General features: G+C 41.3%; 1 long non-coding RNA gene across 2 annotated transcripts in view; it reads right to left on the minus strand.

Moving 5' to 3' along the window:
• Positions 1 to 14,120, minus strand: part of LOC113459813 (uncharacterized) — a 32,281-nt gene extending 18,161 nt beyond the window's left edge. Inside the window, exons 1-5 of one of the 2 annotated variants that reach the window (XR_012581871.1) lie at positions 12,830 to 14,120; positions 7,924 to 8,086; positions 5,991 to 6,133; positions 3,960 to 4,154; positions 1,928 to 2,109 (exon numbers count right to left, since the gene is read on the minus strand). This is a non-coding gene — a long non-coding RNA (uncharacterized LOC113459813). The remainder of the gene's footprint in view (positions 1 to 1,927; positions 2,110 to 3,959; positions 4,155 to 5,990; positions 6,134 to 7,923; positions 8,087 to 12,829) is intronic. The other variant, XR_012581872.1, reaches the window with a different exon arrangement.
• Between the last annotated feature and the right edge of the window lie 3,737 nt (positions 14,121 to 17,857).

The following is a 17,857-nucleotide window of genomic DNA, read 5'->3' on the forward strand; positions in this document are numbered from 1 at the left end:
TTCCCATCTTTTCCTCATATATCCAATTAAACATATTATAAAGAATAAAAGGGCATTGTGGAAAAATTGCCAAACAAGGACAGACATCACCAAGACATTTAACATATCATGTGAGGAGTGAGGCAAGCAGTACCTAAGCAGCTCGTGGATGAGCTGTTGTTACAATAATCATTCAAAAAGCAGCAATAAAACCATCACTGGTAATGATCAAGTAAGGGAAGGAAACTCTGACTAACAACGTTGTCTTACTATTCTGGTAACCCTTTGCATAGAGAAAACTCGGTCAGATCAGGTTTTAATCAGGGTGATATTTTTCTGGAAACTCTTCCTTCCCAACACATTCTGGCACTTAACCAGTGCTTGAATACCATTCCCACAGCAAGTCTCCAGTCAGGCTTCGTTTTCATAATCAACTGCTCTGGAAAACAGGGAAATCAAAGGGCTTTTCTCAGAGCACCATTAACTTCTCTGAGAGATAAAAAAGGGAGTAACACCCAAACACCAACCAAAGTTTTCAAGATGAAAAGTTCTAAGCTCCAGGTGCTGGAATTATGCACGAATCTGTCCAACATAAAGGCCACCTCCACTGAGCATCAGAGGCTGCTCTTTGACTTCCTTTCACTTATATTTTCTCACTAACACACTGGAAAATTGGATAATTTTCCATTTTACTTTTGAGTATAAGATAGGCAGTCAATCCAGCTGTCATCTAGGTCATGGAATACTGGAAATCCTGTTTTGGATCACATCCTCAGCGTCTCGTTTAAAGGGAATGATTTCCTATAACTGAGTTGCAGATTGTTGCACTCATAGGGTGGTCACAGAACTCCGGCTCTGCTTTGCATTAAAAGTGGAATTTTTAATAGCCAGGGAGGAAAAAGGAGAAAGAATTGAGAAGTTGCAGTATGAACATTTTGCAGTACAGACCAGCCCTAAATGCCACACAGGCCCGTTGCCTGTCATGTCCAGGGTTCTTGGGCTCTTTTCAGTGATATCAGACAAAGGGTGGGCTGGAAACAGAAAGTTTGGGAGAGCCAGCTTCCCAAAGCCCTCCACCCTTTGGCTTTGCTGCATTTTCTTGGAGGTTGTTAACCAGACATTTACAGCCGTGAGAAGTGATAGAAGCTCTTGGATCTGGCAAACTCCTCATTAAGAGGAGAGAGACCCTAAAAACTCCTACATTTCATGCTTTTGTCTTCCTCACTGAGTCTGGAAGGTTTAAAGGGCTTGACTCAGTTTCCCACGTTTGCAGGATCCACACTGGAGATGGGATGGGAGATGAGCAGAGCTGTTATAGGAATGCTGAGAAGCCAGACTGGGCAAGGGCAGGACCTCGGAACAATAGCAAAGGGCTTGGGGACATCTTCCACAAATAAGAAAGTTCTTGGCATGCACCACAGCCATGCCTAAGAAAGTTTTCTGAGCCTTTCCTAAATAGCTAAAGGAGGTTCTTTTCAGGCTTTTTTTTAAAATTATTATTATTTTGGGAGTTGGAATGAACAGAATTTGCATATTCTTTCGGACGCTGTGGGGAGAGAGATGGAACCAAGCTTTTGTGGATAGGCCAAAAGATAATTAAAGCAATTATATACTGCAAAGGAATATGTTATTCTATTCCTAAAGGAAGACTTTTGGCCAGATAGAACTGATGACAAATATTTATTTTCTTCTTTTGGCATTAATAGTCTTAGTAGGCAGTATTAGGAACACTTATCAGTATTCATATATGGTATTTAGGGTGGCATTTTTATTATGTTTAGTGCAGAATTTTTTCACACGTTAATAGAACACCCATTTGTTGTAAGAAGATATTAAAACCTGTCTAATGACAGAAAAAAGGATGAGCAGTTTGGGGCAGCTTTGGGAAGATCTGGGGTCGCATCCCTAAATCCAGACCATGTAAGTTGAATAAAATGGGGAAAATTACCTGGGGAAAAAAACATTGGAGCTGCAGGGTGATGGCCCGTGGCACGGAGAGGATGCAGAGATCTTTGAGCAGGAAGCTATTTGGCAGCCTGTGTGCCTTAGCTGGCAGAGAGCAGCCAGGAGCTGATGTAGTCAGTGGGTAGGAGAGTGAGGAGTTGAGAAAGCGAAGGCGGTCCCAGTGAACTATCAAGAAATACCGATCCCGAGTCATTATGTAACATTAGGGTCAGAACTGCAGATAAGAGGCTGATGCATCACAGCCTTAGCAAACAGCCAGTGTTAATATGTTTGCATAGATAAGGCAGATTTGGCGTGGTGCACGGGCATAAAAATGAGGAGCCAACACGAGCTGAAACGGAGCTCAGAGCACCACTGCCAAGAGATGTAATTCTTGTCTTCATCTCCTTTGAATATCAAGGTTTATTTAGTTTACAAACATATGGGTTTTCAAAGCTATTACAACTGTGACATCGATTTAGAAGCTACAGACATGCAAGAGGTTAAGATTAGAGCTGGCCAGGAATTTTCTTACAAAACAGAATTTTGCTTTTTAGCCAGGATTAGTTAAGACAACTGAGCCTTACAACATCATCCTGCCAGGTGAAAAAATGACTCACTTGACAAGCACAGTGCTGCTGGGATGAGTCCTTTTAAACTGTGTATTTACATAAACATTTATGGGCTGTTATGTTTATTAAGAAAAGATGTGATAGGCAGAATTGCACCTTTCAGTTGCTCAGGCAAGGGGAGGATAGCTTGGGAGCCACTACCTTCCTTTACTTATTAATTTACTTATTAAACTGGTGAGGAAAATCTGGGTTCTCTGTACAGCAGGGTGGGTTATGCCTTCACGCCATGCCTTATACCCACTATAACCTGAGGTGTTTCAAAAGGACACCAAAACAGAAGAATTATAACTATTTTATAACTGAACTTAATTAAAACTGACATCTAGAAATCAAAATAAAAAATAAAATAAACAAAGAAAACTTGTTTCATAAAAAATTCTTCACTGGAACAAATGCCCAAATATTAAAGTAAGGGAATCACAAAATCATTTAGCTTGGAAAAGACCTCCAAGACCAATGAGCCCAACCTTAATACTACTACTAGTACTAATGATAATGAACAACACATCTGTCCTTTTAGCACACTAAAGCTCCTGCTACAAAACGAGAAAAGCAGCAGAGCCAAATCATCACTGCATTCTCAATCAAAGAATTTTGAACTTCAGCTCAGTTCACTCAGATGCTGGGGATTATTTGGGCAGAACCTGAGATTACAAACCAAAGAGCACTGAGCAGCACATGTATATGCTCCAGTTATGAAAGCTGCTTAATGATTAAAGTCAGCTATGCTAAAAAAAAAAATAAAATAAAAAAATGCAAAACTGATGTTGAGATCTGAAAGTATGTCTGGATTGACAGGGCAGAGGTTAAATCCAGATGAGGGTCACTCAAGCCTGGTGTTAGCCTAAATGAGTTCAGCATTAATGTTGGAAAATCCTGGTGCTGATCTCACCACCTGTCTGCTGCAGAAATCTGAGGTTCAGCTCAAACTTGAGGGTTTCTTGCATTTCCAACACTTATGTGCTGCTAACCAGGGAGGAGGAAGAGGGTAAATCTGGCTGTTCTTTCAATTGCTGCTGCCATCCTTAAATTACTTTTGTCTGCTGCCTTTTAACTTCTCACTTCTAGTGCAACAGGATGCTTGTACTGTGCAAATACGACAGAGAGCAGGGCTTTAAATAGTGAATCCTGTCAGGAAAACACAGCACAACCTTTCCACTTTTGTTACTTTTCTCTTCTTGCACATATTTCCTTTATATTCTTATTTCCACTTTTTTTTGCAAAATAGGTCTGAAAAAGCTAAAGCAGAACTGCCAATTTTCAATCCCATCAGTGATGACAAAGCAAACATTTAGGTCCTGATCTCAACAAGAAAAATGCCCCACAGGCTCAGAACTGAGCTTTGTGCAACATCAAAGGGTTAAAATAACCAACACTTAAAGGAAAGAGGAATAGATCACTTACAACACATATCCCATTATTTGTTGAAAACTTGTAGGGTGGATGTAAGCTCGTTATCATTCACCAGGAGATAAAATTTGCTGCAGAAGGTACACACTTTGCAAGTGCAGAACAGCTAATCTCAGACCACTAATAGATTTAACCTTGTATATTCACAGATATTTAAAAGTGTTATGGTTTGAAGGTCAACTCCACTGTCTCCGAGTACAAGGAAAGAAAAGAAAGGAATAAAAATTAGAAAGAATTAATTCTTCAAAAAGTTTTTACAAATCAAAACCCTGCAGTTTCACACTGAGAACAAAAGAAGCATATTAAACACCAAAGTTTATCAAGACAAATTAGGTCCCAGTTTCAAATTTTCTTTAATCTTTTGCATCTGAACGTTTTTTTGCCTCATGCTGTTTTCCCTAGTTAAATGTTAAAATGAATTCTAGCCAATACCATTGACTTCCTCCCTTAAAAATATTGAGACACATAATAAAAAATTAATTACTTCCCCTAATTTCCGTGTGATTCTTTAAAAAGATGTAAAATTCATTTAAAGTAAGTGGTGACTTTGTCTTTGAAGATCACGACAATTAACATGGATCAAAGCTTAGGTTCTGTAACGATGATAGCTTATTAGCATAATGAAATTAACTTAGAGACAAGAATCTTTAATAGGTACAACAAAAACGCTTTAATAATACTTGAAGAAAATTATGTATTTGCTAGAAGTACAACAGTTTCAGACTTTCTATCCAATTAATAACTTGTTAATTAACTCCTTTTCCAAACAATGTGCACTTTAAGTTAACATCTGCCCATTGGATAACACTTTCCAATGGTATTTTTTTATAATATACTGTAGAACTGCAACGCTGTTTTACTGGGAATTCCTTGTAGGACTATTCTTATACAGGGAAACAGGACCCAAATATAGCAATATGCCATCTACAGCCAACCAATTAAAGAAAAAGAGGAGGCTTATTTCAAAGATGGGGAGGAGGAATGGGTAATTCCTTAATTCTGGCTGCATTGTTTGTGTGTAGTCTCAGATTTCTTTGCATTTTCAATGGGAATTATTTCCTGCAGTTTGTATTCCCCTGCAAAATGGCTCTCTGCTGATTAGTGCCTTATATAGACCTGATTTGGGAGCAATTTTCATATATTTTAAAAATATCTATTTATAGTTCCAGGGTAGAGGATTTTACAGTCTGCTTTTATAAGATTGTAAATCAATAACTATTGGTTTTGAAGACACAGAGAAGGGCGGTTCTTCACAAAAAAGTTAAAATAGAACCTTTTGCATAGAAAGAGCATTTTCACTTTGCTTTGTAGTGCAGAATAGTGAGGGCTTTCAGCACTTGAATTTTTAATTAAAATGACATATTTTTGTTTTAGGGGCTTCTGCCTATGGAGTGGTGTGGGGATCAAAAATTTCACAGAGCTTTTTGCAAGTGGATTTGGAGAACACACGTGACTCTGCACTGCACGGGCTGCTCAGGCCAATGATGGAACAATTAAAGAGGCCTTATTTGAAACAAATGACTTATTATATTCTATTGGGTCAAGGATTCATGTTTTAATAAATCCCTAATTACAGTAACTTTTCATTTAATCTGGCGAATTCTAAGCAAGTTAAGAATTTATGAGAGTTGGAATCAGCAATAAAAAAAATATGCCTGTCTGCCTTTCTGCTCAAGGCCACACAGGTTGAGCTCATTTTGAGGAATTTGGAAGCCAGGAATGCCTCTCCTGAACAGGGCACTGTGACATGATTACATCTATGTACGTATGAAATAGTATTGGGCATGTATAAAATAATATTGTGCATGTATAAACTACACTGTATATTAAATTATGCATAAAATTGCATATAGAATTATTATGTTATAATCGTTATTAATAATAGCCTGGAAAGCCTTCAATGCTTTTTTCTTTTTCAGAAATAAAAAAGAAAGAGCAAAAACCAACCAGATCCCCAGCATAACCATGAGAGCACTTTTGAAGGGGGTTATTATTTTTGCTTTGGCAAACTTTCCCACCACCAACCTGTGACTGCACAAAGCTTTTTGTGCACCATCCAGCCAAAACTCTTCCATCACTCCTGGCTGAGCTCAGGATTTCTATTTCTGATCATGTGTGGTGCTGGCCAGGCTCCTCTCAGCTCCTGGTATATGGCTCAATACAGATACCTTTGAAAAAATAAAAATCAAAATTGAGTCATAATGAACATTTTCATATGAAATTTTCAGATTTAGAACTTTATCGTTAGGATTTGCTGGTTCAGCACCACCTTGGCAAACACTGTCTCCCCTAAAACAACATGCTTATGAGAATTAACTAATTAATACCCAGCAAACAAACATAGCACAGGCTTCACCATCCGCTGAAACACCTTTTTATTTTAGGTGCCACCAGTAACTCACATGGAAACTGCATCACAAGGGAAAGAAATCAATGAAACTGCTGTTTTCTGCACACAAACAGGCAACACCTCTACCTTTCCAAACCTTGTGGTCTCTTTACTGAACATAAATATGCAAATTCCCATAAATTACATCTGTAGCTGGCTGAAATTCCTTTTTTTTGTGGTTGTTCCAATTTGAAAGTTGCTAGGGTGGGTTTGGTTTGAGGGTTTTTTTTATTGCGAATCAAAACTGATAATTTTTTTGAAGACTTCTCCCAAAACATCAAAGGCTGAAAATCCCTGTTTAGAAACAAAATAGAGCAAGAGCTGAGCACTGCAAGCCCCTTTTTGGGGCTGAACTGTTCAAGAACAATGGGGACTGTCCCCATTGTTCCCAACCAACAAGGGACATTGGTTGTGTCCTAAATTACTCAAGAGCTTCCAGATCTACCTTGTTGCTTGGACCTGGGGCAATTCTGCCACCAAAATTGCTGCAGGGATGGGTAAAAGGAGGAGCCCTGTAGGCAGAATGTTCTCAGAGAGGAGGCTGCTCCAGTCCTGGCAGGATTTGGGGCCATGCCCTGGGGATCTGAGCATCACCTGAGTTCCACGGGCTGAGCTCACCCACGTCCAGCAGAATCCTTCTGGAAACAAAGACACTTCCTTTAAACTCCTGGATTTTGGCACACCGGGGTTTTCTGAGGTGAAACGTTTCCAAGCTGTAAATCCATCAGATAACTGCCCAGTTCCAAGTTCCTTGGTATCCAAGAAACACGATACAACCTTGGCTGGGAAGTGCAGCCTAAAGAACATCATCACCTATTGCCTTTCCTGCATACTTCCATCCCATACCTATTTTTCCCTGGATGACTCCCAAGCTAAGAAAAGTCTCTCTCCTTGCTTAACAAAACCCAGTGGTTCAGCTGTACAAGACACTGAGTGCAGGCCAGAAACATTACAGGTTCTTCTAAGTAAGACATTATTATTCTTTACAGAAGGAAAAAGAGATCAGGCTCATCTCTAAGCTAAGAAATGCGCTCACTGTTCCAAATTTTGAGTCAATATTCAGAGTTAGTTTATACATAAGGCTCTAGAGGAGATTGATACAGTGCCAGAAGAGACTAAATTCTCATTTTTAGTGAATGACCACCACAAAGAGTTGCCAGCCGTGATATCCTTTATGATAACAAAGAGCTTGCCAGGAAAACCCTTGGTAAAAAAATAGTGCTGATAAATACATCGATTTAAAGATAACCAGTACAGCATTTCCTTTGTTCACACATGGTTTCATTTTTTGGTCAGCAGAACATGTTTCCCTTGCCCAGCTTCTCCTTCCAACAAGGTATTTCAGCCTTTTTCCTGCTTTGGAAACAGAAAACTCTATGACTAAATCAAGAGTAGATGATTTAGGTTGAACACACACAAGAGCAAGATTTGGCTGCTCAGAAATAGTGATGTAGCAGGTTTTTTGAATTTTATAATAGCTTTCTTCACCCATCCTATTCCAAATTATCTCCATAGAATTAAAAAAAAAAAAGGCTTATTTTTCATTGATTATTCCCTTTGAAATATCACCTTTGCCCATCAATGAGGGGGTGTCAGTCCCAGCTTTCTGTGATTTCTCTCAGTTGTGCCCTGGATCTGGGATTCTCTTGGTGGCCCTGTTCTTCCAGTGATGCTGCTCCTGTCTGCTTGCAGAATAATTTCTCTTTCACACTTCATTTGCATGTTTTTCTCACTGCATGGGAAAAAAACCCAAACAAGCACAAGTTTCCTTGTCTCCAGCTTCACAGCTGAGCAAAGCATGCATTCCCCTTCCTTCCCATTCCCCTCACCCTGCTGTAGACTTGGAAATGTTGCTTCAGACGTTCATGTGGAAAACCATGAGCAAAAATCCTGGCCGTGAATTGGGAAAGTCTGAGCTGAATCCCTTTGGAAAATGACCTGAAGGTCATGCTGCACTAAAAGGACAGAATCCACCCAAGCTTCAGGTAAAGGTATAATTTAATCTTTTTCAATTCATCTCGGTTTAAAACCTTTTAATTTTACTTGCAAATTTGGATGATTTCCACCTTTGAAACAGGAAGTTTTCTCCAGTATTTTGTTTTTATTGACAAGGACTTCCTAAATTTCAAGTGCAACACAACAGACAAACTGAGTCGAAGATCTCCATGGTTGGGTCAGCGCAATTATGGTGATTTTAGTCATCGCTTGCAATTTAACTCTTTCTTTCTGGAAAAATTGAAAAATTGAAACTCACTGAAAAATTAGGGCATAAACCACTTTAGAAAATTTACATCACCCATTTAAGAAAAACAAACATTCCAGAACCTAAGATATGATGGAGGTGCTCCTCCTATACCCAGAACTGAGGTGTTACCTGCCCTTCCTGAAGAAGTTGTAGACCAGGATGATTTTCCTCTTCTCCAGCTGAACAGACCAAGTGACCTCAGCCACTCCTCATGTCCTTCCTCTTCTTCCTTCAATGCTTTTTAGCCTGAGTTTCACAGGTTGGGGTTTCAGGGTCCTGCCCTGCTTTTATTTGTTATTTATTTGTTATTTGTGTTTTACCAGGAAGAAAAAGGCATCAAGAGCCTGTTCCATGGGCACCCCTCACTGTTGGGTTCCAACCCACAGCATTGCCCTGCTCCTCTTGGCCCTCATTACTGAGCACTCAGCATTCTCACCCCGCTCGTCTGCTCTTTAATAAGAAATAAAGTTGTTTGTTTATTTTATACCTATTTAACTTGTCGCTTAAGATTTGCAGAATGCCATCAATCTCTGCCTCGGCACGTTGACCTCGCTTTAATTGGTGGGGCTCTAAATTCTGCACAGATGTTATTACTGTGAATTTAACTTTATATAGCAAGAAATTCGGGGCTGCCATATGCTGTCTTTTATGAGCTTGCAGTTTGCAATGAATATCCATGACTAATGCCTGTGACCCAGGTAAGCCCGTGATTAGGGAAGGTAAAAAGTTTACCAAACTTTATTGCAGCACTTTCAGTAATTTCACCAACAGCTAATGAACACATCTCCCCTGCCTCTGCGTTGGTACAAAAAAATTTGCTTAGCTCTTCTTAATATATCTGTCAACATCTAGTGCCATTCTGGGACTCTCATGAGTCAGCCGAAATATTCTGCATTCATAGATTGCATATCAGAGGGGATAAGATGATTTCCTCTGATATCCAGCATAAATCAGAGCTTTTTATGTTTTTCTAATGGTTCCTAGTTGTGCTTGGCTTTTATTTTGTTAAATGAACTGGGGTGAAACTTTTTGAAGGATTTTAGTAGGATTTAGCCAGGTGCTAAATCCAGAATTCAAATATATCTACTAAGTCTAGACAGGAGTAAAAAAACCAGAGATATATGGAAATTAGGAAAAACTTTATGAATTGTGATTTATGTTTTAAATTTCATTCCACCAATGTTTTAAATTTCATTCCACCCAAGACAACACCTTCAGTTTAGCTGAAGCTCCAAGAAAACCTGTTCACTGTGAGTGAACTTATTAGTGTCAATGCCTGGGAGAAGCAAACATTATTTCAGTGAAAGGGAAAACTGGAGAGGAAAAAAGTAGGAAAAAGCCAGTGGGTTTGAATTAGTCACACATATATTGCAATGCAAAATAGGAGAAAGTCTTCAATCAAAGGAGAACTGAGGTTGTGGTGCCTCCTCACTGCAGGAATGGAGTCAGGAAACCTCACTTATCCCATGATAGAACTTTCCAGGCTTTCAGAAGTGATTACATGGAGTGCAGCAGCAGACAGAGGCACCTGTTGATCAGAAATCCTTGCCCAATCTTATTTTATTTCCATGTCTCATCCTTACCCCTGCTGAATACTTTGCCCAGCCATCAGCAAACAATAATAAATTCCTGCTCACTGTCAAAAAAAATTTATCACAACCAGAAGCATACAAAAAACCCTAAAAATATGAATAAATCTGAAGCACTACAAAGTTCAAGTTGCTGGTTAATAGGTAGGAATATTTTTGCAGCAGGTCCTGTGTTCCCAGCAGCTCTGCTCACATCTACAGAGTCAGCTCATGAAACAGGAATTGGAGTGTTGCTCTCATGAGTCACTCTGCTTGGAAACCTTTATATATTAAGAAAAAAAAATCCCCAATCAAAAAAAACCCCACATGTTAAAAGTGTCTTAGACAAGCATGTTATTTCTCTTAAATATATAACAAAACACAACTGTCCTCAAGGTAAATATCCTCTGTTTTATTGCTTTAGATCACTTTTCAGTGCTGTAATCATATCATTAGGATTGCAGTTCCTGGCTCCAGAAGAAATAACCACCTAACTATAAAATTCTGGTTTCCCAGTCTATTTTGAGGGGACAACCAGAGGTCAGTGGGTCTGAGCCCCTGCCACTGAAACCAATGGCACGAGGTTCAAGTTCTCCTGCTCCATGGCGTGTCCCAGGGAGAATTTTATTTTTTTTTTCCTCAGCTGCAGTTTCTAACAGATGTTCAGGCAGCTCATGTCATTCTTCTGAACTGAATTAGAGAGCTGTGTCAGGAAAAAAACTGTGGGCAGTCTGTGTCACCCACAGATGCAGCAACGTTGCTGCTGGTACCACCAGGGGCTTCTGTGTTTCTGCTGTTAACTAAAAAAAAAATTTAAAAAATTTAATGGGGAAAAGCAAAGCTTCTTCCTTTGCCTTATAGGTGGAAACGAATTTGAACAATAAATCATTGAAATCAGTTTTCTACAGGTCTGTGTGAGGCCACCACAGTGACTCCAAGGATCTCAGCTCTTCCTCTGAGACTTTTTACCTTACTGTGCAATATCCTCGAGGATAAGAGCTCAAAACCTTTGTTTTCAGCCTATTATAGCTAGAACAGGCTTACATTGTGAGAATTCCATATTTCATAACACAATGTAATGTTATGCTTTATTTTCACTACCTCTGGAGGCAGGAAAGTTGCATCTGTCATTAACTTCTGCAAAAAATAGGATAGTGGAGACCCAAGGACGACAGAAAATGATTTCACACTGAGAGGCCTCTCCCTGCAACAGCAGTATTCATCAATAATGGTAATGGCAGGTGGCAGCAAGACACAAATGTCCTTAAATTGCCTTTATGCACCTCTATGCTGTTTTCTTGTCCCATCTTGCAGTCAAGGTTTGGATCTGCCCTGTGGGAAGGTGCCCTCCCCGGTGGTCCAGATGTGGGCAAAATCTTCATCAACAGGTGCTAAACAACACATCCAAATCAGCTCATCATTACCCCAAGACTTGCTGAAAACTGCTTTTAATCCAGGCACCTCAGATCCTGCTGGGCCTGACCTACCATGGATGTGCACATGAGAACTCCAATGGCCTTTAAATAATGAATTTATTTGTTCTTTTTTGAGAGCCAGATTGTGGGTATACTTCAATCCCCTTTCAAGGTGATTTTTCAGCACTCCAGTGTGTATTTGCTGTGTTTCCTGAGGTCAAATCAGTGGCAGCTTTAATTGCACTTACAAGGAATGCTGCTAAAATGGGCACAGAGTCCTAAACTCAATGTTTTCTTCATTATTTTGCAACTTTGGGAGCCTGCCAACCTCGTTGCGAGATTTGGCATGCACTTACCTGGAAAGAATGAGGCTTAATATTTCATTTCAGCCTTGCAAGGTTTTCTCCTCCCGCCAAAAAAAGAGCAAGCAGAGGGACCAGAAACACAGGGAAAGGGGCAAGGCTGGTCCCTATGATGCTGGCAAGGATCAGCAAGGCTCTGCAAGGATCTGGGGAGCTCTCCTGGAAACCAAGAGCAGCTCCACCACAAGTGGCTGCACCTTTAGCTGCTGCTTCTCTGCTTTGCAAATTCACATGCACAGGGAATATTTTTACCTCTTCGTTCCCGGAGGATTGGTGGGTCACAGAATCATTAAGGCTGGAAAAGACCTCTAAGATCATCAAGTCCAGAAATTAAGAGGTGAGAGGTTTGTCACGCTTGGAGGTGTGAACTGCAAAGGCCAAGGTGAGAGCCTCACCTGCAGCCCTAAAGCCAGATTTGTGTTTAACTCCTGCTTTAGACCTTTAATACAGAAAATAATCCTCTGACAGCTGTTACTTGGTCCTTGGAATCCATAGACTGCTTTTTGCTGATTGTTTTAATGTAAAATGTTTTGACAGCCTCAAAAAGGGGGTGGAAATAAAGGTTACCACCACCCACACCCCACAGGAGCTGCTGTCCACCAACACCTCAGCTGGGTTGGACGGGTCCTGGAGAAACCTGTTTTAGTGGAAGTTGTCCCAGCCATGGCAGGAGGATGGGACAAGATGAGATTTAGGGTTCTTTCCAACCCAAACCATTATGTGAGTCTATGAAGTCAAGCTTCTGCTTCCTTGGGTTTCCTCAATAAGGATTTAAGCCAGCCATGTAGGTTTCCTTTTTACTGGTTTAAAACAAGGGCTCCATAGGGTCCCTCTAGAAAATCAAGACATTGAAGCTGGTTTGTTTGTGGCTGGGATGGTACTTACACAATGAAGGTGCTTCTTGGAGCCAGGGCAGTTCCTGAGGAGAGGATCCATTGCAATGCCAAGGAATGGATTGTCTTTCATCTGTCAGGGTGCTTCAGCTATTGAACAAAAATATTTTCCTGGTTAGATTCCCAGAGCTGTGCTTCCCCCATCCACAATGTCCAACTTTCTCCATGCAGGCTGCAAAGACCAACTCCTGACTCAAGTTAAAATAATCCACCAGGTCTGCAATTTAGGCACAGATTATGTCAAAACCTTTCTGTGGATCTTCCCTCTGCAGCCACCCCACTGGAAGGATTCAGCTGTCTGGGGAATGAAACCCTGCTCAGTGGGAAGGAGGATGTCGGACACCGCTTCCAAGGGAGCGATGCCTCAGTGTATTTTGGTTTAATATTCTTATGTCAATGACACCGGTAGGAAATGGGGAAAGGTAAAAGCTCTGCGAGGCATGTAAATCAGGAATGGGAGTGTGACAGCAGAGACTGGCACGGCTGTCACCAGGGCCAGCACAAAACATTCCCTAAGGACCTGAATCCCCACCAGCACTCCCGACCCGAGGAGTTAAATTTTGCTGCTTGCCTCGGCGGCATAAATCCGTAGCGTTTTGACTGAATCCCATAAAAGTAAATCAGTGTAAGTGAGGCCAGACTGCGGCCCCACAATCCTGCAGGACCAACGCTGGGAACAGGGGCCACGCTGGTGGCAGAGCACGGAGCCAGCCAGGGAGCAGCTGGGAGGCAGCCAGATGGGCAATGAAAGGGGCACAGCCAGCGCCTCAAAAAAATTGCTTTTTAATTGTAGGAAATTTTTTGCGAGGCATAAAGTTGAATTATTTTCATTTTTTTTTGCTCCGGCAGCAGAAATGTAAATGCTGCCGTTTGCACAGAGAGTGGGGATTTTTAGGTTGTTGTTGAGAGGCTGTGCTTAAAAAGGGGCTGGTATTAATCATCCCTACGTCAGGAAAGCTTAAAGGAGCACATCAGGCAGCTCCTTGGAGGAGATGATGGACAGGGGTCTGCTTTGCTGGCTGGTGTTTTTTTTCAGAGCTGGTATCAAATGGGTCCACGTGGCATGAACAGAACACAGCTCCAGATGGGAGAGCAGCTCCCATCTCTTGCAGAGTAAATCTGCTGTTTGAGACTATACTCTATGACTGAAATTTTATACATATGACTTTGTTGGAGCTGGGATCTCTTCCTTTGAAAATGTGCTACAATAATAATTGCATTTACCAGTTGCCAGTCCTTCTCGCAAAACGTGGGGGTTTTTTTTGTTCGGATTGTGAAATTAATTGTCTCTAGCTAATATAATTAAAAACAAACACTTCGGATTTCAGCAGAGGGAAAGGGAGAAAGAGAGAGAGGGGAAAAAAAAAAGCAGCAAACTGCAGCCCTGATTTTCTATTGACAACAAGAAAGCCCTGCCATCCCCGAACTGTTTAATTATTGAAATGAACTGTAACAGCACACTGGATTGCTGCCGAGGTCACCGAGGAGCGCTGGATGTCAAGAGGAAAGCAGCAGCTCCAAGAGCCCTGCAACGCCCCAGGCTCCGGGTGAAATCCCACACACTTTTTCTCAGGCGTCCAGGCTCTGATAGGTAGCCTGATAGCAGGGCTGCTCTGCCGCTCTCGCAGAGGTCCGACGGTGCTTGCTTGTTTTAAGAGGAGCCAAGCTATGCTCTGGTGGCCACCGTGACGCTGAGATTCCCATGCCCTATCGCATTCCTCTTTCTCAGATCCCAGGCATTTCTTTTTTCCCCTACGTGCAGTCCAGGATGTAGACAAATGAATTCCAAGTGACCTATGTGGGGGTGGAAACTCTTTGGAAACAAACAACAAAAATAAGATATCTCCTGTCCTCACTTTTTCATTTGCTCGTTCCCTGGATACAGTTTATTCGTGGCAATGAAATACACATTGTGTCTCTGGAGTTAGATCCAGCAGCAACATCTTTACCACCCCCTAACCTTGGCTTTTTTTTTTTTTCTTCCTTTTATTTTTTTTTCTCTTTTCTTTTCCTGATTTCCTATTTAAGCCTTTACAAAAGACATCTTGTTTAACATTATCTGCTCCTTTGGAAGTCAGGCTACCCTCTAAAGCCTATCATATCAAGGCTTGCTATTGATTTAAACAATGTTTTATTTTACTGGAAAAAGTTTAGGAAACTGGAAGTTTTGTAAAGAATTCTGTGTCTGCACTGACAGGAGGATCTGTTGGCCAAATAATGACTCTGCTTGCAGGGAAAAGGAAAAACTTTTAAATCTTTCATAGTGGAGAAAATCCTGTAGATACAAAAACTGCTAAAAAGAAATAAAACTGCAGTTGAGGAACAGACAATAAACATTTCAGATTGCTTTATGGTGCACTATTACAGGCAACTATCTTGCTTAAGTAGGCATAACATTTTTCACAGTATATATTTAAGGCTTTTTTATGGGGTAGATTAACAGCAGGGATGCATAGCTCTTAAAGGGAGGGCAGAAATAATTTCTGCCCCTCCAGGGTCACAAAAAAATCTTTTAAAAATGGCCAGAAAAATGCACTGCGTGGCCAAGCAGGAGCAGCCTCCAGCCCATCCTGATGTTCATGTTGTGGGCTGCACGCTGAGCCCATGAGCAGCAAAATCCAGGAGTGACCCCTGGGATCAATTCTGGCCCTGCAGGCTCTGGGGAGGCTGCTCTGGGTTCCCAGAGTGTTGCTGGCACACCTGTGGAGGATGGAGCTCTGCAAAGTGGTGAGAGCAGCACTGGGAAGAGGTTCAGGTTTTAGACATCACCCCTGTCCCAGCACCATCACCCTTGGAGCATCCATGAGCATGCACTGGCAGCAGCTCCTGCTGTCAGATCAGCCTGTTCTCCTCACCACAGACAGATATCACACTGTCTGGGCCACCACAGCCTCTCATGGACCTCCACCACGCTCCAGAGTGGCTCTGGAGGACAGGGAGCTATGCAGTGACACCCCCTTGCCAGCCCTGCTAGACTGAACAATGGAATGAAGAATGATGGGGAAGGAGCAGCACTGTGCTGGATTCCCTTTGTCTTTGTTAAAATCAGTGTTGTCCCTCAATCGTGGGTGCTCCAGAGCTCTCCTGGCTGTGCACAAAGCAGAGTTCAGATCTGCCCTGGCAGAGGGTTCCCAACACTTCTCCCCTCTTGCCAGTGGGCTGATTTTGTCGAAAAGGTTTGGGATGTAATGAAAGAGTCACTTCTGTTTAACTGGTTGGATGCACAGAGTTTGTGGCTATTTTTATGAGTGGCACTGCCCCATCTTCATTGGATTTTCAGAAATAAAAAGATCTGAAAATCTTAGAATGATTTGAGTTGGAAGAGACCTCAAAGCTCATCTGTTCCCACCTTTGCCATGGGCAGGGACACCTCCCACCATCTCAGGTTTCTCCCATCCCCGTCCAACCTGGCCTTGGGCACTTCCAGGGATCCAGGGGCAGCCACAGCTGCTCTGGGCCTCTCCACCAAACAGTTCCTTTCTAACATCTAATCCAACCATGCCCTCTGTCCGTTTAAAACCATTCCCATTTGTCCCACCACTCCATGCCCATGTGAAAAGTGGCTCTCCAAATATTTAGCCAATTTTTTAACAGTCCAAAGGAAATGAGAGAAAACTGATTGTTATTATTCCCCATGGAGCAACAACTTGCTCTGCTCCCCAGTTTGCTTTCACCTCCTTGGAAACACACACTATTTACTCCAGATGCTCCCACCAGTGGCTGGGTCCTCATGGGACCTCCTTCACCTTGCCTGGAATATGCAGACTTTCCACAGAGGCAGAGGAGCTGATTTGTTTGTAAATTATGTGCCCTGAGCTAAGCAATTTAACAGTTCATTCCCCCAGGTAGCCAGTGACCACTGAATGTCTCCCTACTTAATTTGACAATTAATCTTTGGAAGGCTGGTAGTCATTTCAGATTAACTTTTTTATGTTAAAAAATCTGTAAGCAACTTCCTTCTGGTGAATTTTTATTTTTAGTTTTTAGTTTTTCTACATATTTCCAGTGGTCATCTTGTCTACTAAATTTTTCTATGCATCACTTTGGGAATCAGGGGTGAGAGGGAGGAGGGAGACTTGCTAAGAAACTGGAAAACATTTTACATTTTTTAAGTAGGTAAGATTAAGTGTTTGTGCCATAGTTTACAATTATAATAAAATAAATCTAGAAACTATTTCATGTATGAGAGCGTGTGCATTAGAAAACATATTTCTGTAACAGATAACCATCTTCTGAACACTAGAATGCTAGTAATTTGTCAGTTTTTCTTTTAATTAAAACTGTGTATATAGTTCATGCTCTGTTTGATTCAGTGTCAACATTTTGGATGGGGGCTAAAACTGATTTCCTCTTAAATCTTTGCATTTCTCAGGACAACTGATGAAGTGTGCCTCAACATTAAGCTCGTGAACCCGTGAGGTTTTGCCTGTTTCAAGATCAGTTAATCAAGAGATATTAGAGCAACAGCCCTGATAAGGCTCAAGAATTCCAACACTCCTGTAAATGCTCTCTTTACCAAAACTGCATCCATTTTTCCTCTCAGACAACCTGTTTTAATTCATTGCATCATAACCAAGCTGGTCCACTGTAAAATGAATTAAAATTATGCTAGTTAGGAATTCAATTCTGAATGTGTCTCTCAATGCAACCCATGAAATGTTTAAAGTGTTTATTTTTTTTTTTTTCTTCATAACAACAGAAAAATCTGCCTGCTGTTTCTCTAAATAATTTAACTTTTTTTTTTTTTTTTTAAATTTCAGTCTTCCTTTCTGAAATTATGGAAACTTGCATGGTCTGGGTTGGAATGGACCTTTAAAATCATCCAGTTCCACACTCTGCCATGGGCAGGGACATTTCCAGTGGACCAGGTTGCTCCAAGTTCCATCCAACCTCACCTTGGACACTCCCCACCCTCATATGGAAGTGTTTTTTCCATATATCCAACCTCAATTTCTCCTCTTTCATTTCGAACCCAGCACTCCTTGTCCTGTCACTGCATTCCTGATGAAAAGTCCCGGAT

This window comes from Zonotrichia albicollis, chromosome 10 (genome assembly GCF_047830755.1).
Source record: "Zonotrichia albicollis isolate bZonAlb1 chromosome 10, bZonAlb1.hap1, whole genome shotgun sequence".
NCBI lineage: Eukaryota > Metazoa > Chordata > Aves > Passeriformes > Passerellidae > Zonotrichia > Zonotrichia albicollis.